Here is a 1,874-nt window from a genome sequence, read left to right as displayed (position 1 = left end):
ATATATGTGTGTGTGTGTGTGTGTGTATATATATATATATATATATATATACACTTTACACTTTGGAACTTAGAATTTTTTAAATCAAGAATCAACCAGTCATAGTGGCTCATACCTATAATACCAGCACTTGGGAGGCTGAGGCATGATTGCTCCATGTCCAAGGCATGACCAGGACTACATAGTGAATTTCAGGCCAGACTTGGGGTAGAGTATGAATCCCTCAACTCCTATCTCAAACAACAAAATTCAAGAAGTAATTATGATTTTTAAAATTTTTTACGTTTACTTTGTGTGTGTGTACATGTATGGGTGTACATGTGCCACAGCATATGTGTGAAGATTAGAGGACAAACTCGTGGGAGTCTGTCCTCTCCTTCCACCATGTGAGTCCTGGGTATCAAACAGGTCATCAGATTTGAGGCAACAGGCACTTTACCCACTGAGTCATCTCTCTGGCCCCTCAATGTGATTTATTGAAACTGGGTCTCAGACTTTAGCCCAGGCTGGCCGGGAATTCACAGTGTAGGTCTGGTTGGCCTCATAGCTGCCTCATAGATTCTCCTGCCTCAGTCTCTCAAATATTGAGATTACAAGTGTTGCCACCACATCAAGCCATTTTATTCTGTTCATTATAAATAGCGTTTATTTAGCCTCAGACATAAATCAAAAATAAGGCAAAGTATGGAGCTGTAGAGATGGCTCAGCAGTTAAGAGCCCTGTCTGCTTTTGCAGAGGACCCGAGTTTGGTTCCCAGCACCCACATGGCAGCTATCAATCACCCATAACTCCAGTTCCAGGGGATCCGACACCCTCTTCTGACTTCTGTGGGCATTGCAAGACACCGGTGCACTTACATGCAGGCAATGCACTCATATACACAAAAAAATAAAGCTGGATGTGGTGGCACACGCCTTTAATCCAAGCACTTGGGAGGCAGAGGCAAGTGGAGCTCTGTGAGTTCGAGGCCAGCCTGGTCTACATAGTGAGTTCCAGGACAGCTGGGGCTACAGGGAAACCCTGTCTCAAAGACCAAAAAAAATAAATAAATAAATAAAATTAAAAAATAAAATAACTAAAATAAAATAAAATGCAATGCTGGGCGTGGTGACACACGCCTTTAATCCCAGCACTTGAGAGGCAGAGGCAGGCAGATCTTTGTGAATTCGAGGCCAGCTTGGTCTACATAGTGAGTTCTGGGACAGCTGGGGATACAAGGAGACCCTGTCTCAAAAAGACAATATATAAATAAATAAATAAATAAATAAATAAATAAATAAATAAATAAGATAAAGTGTCTTGCAATCCTACAAACTATGTACTCCCTCTTGGTATTAAAAAAATATAAAATAGGGGCTGGAGAGATGGCACAGTGGTTATCACTGACTACTCTTACAGAGGACCCGGGTTCGATTACCAGCACCCACATGGCGGCTACAAACCGTCCTTAACTCCAGTTTCAGGGGAATCCGAAGCCCTTTTCTGACCTTTGCGGCATTGCATGATACGGGTGCACTCAAAATACACGCAGGAAATACACTCATACACATAAAATAAAAATAATCAATAAAATATATTTAAAAAATAAAAATAAAATAAAATGCCGGGCATGGTGGCATACACTTTTAATCCCAGCACTCGGGAGGCAGAGGCAGGCAGATCTCTGTGAGTTCAAGGCCAGCCTGGTGTACATAGTGAGTCCCAGGACAGCTGGGGCTACAGGGGGACCCTGTCTCAGAAAGACCAAAAAAAAAAATTCATCAAAATTTAATAAAAATTATCTTATAGTTTAAAAAAATTAGTCAATACTTCCACAAAAGTAAAGGATATTTGTTATTTGGGTTTCGGTGAATTGAACCCAGGCCCTCTTACTT

Source organism: Nannospalax galili, unplaced genomic scaffold (assembly GCF_000622305.1).
Source record: "Nannospalax galili isolate Female #2095 unplaced genomic scaffold, S.galili_v1.0 scaffold818, whole genome shotgun sequence".
NCBI classification, from domain to species: Eukaryota; Metazoa; Chordata; class Mammalia; order Rodentia; family Spalacidae; genus Nannospalax; species Nannospalax galili.
Note: the sequence above shows the minus strand (reverse complement) of the source record.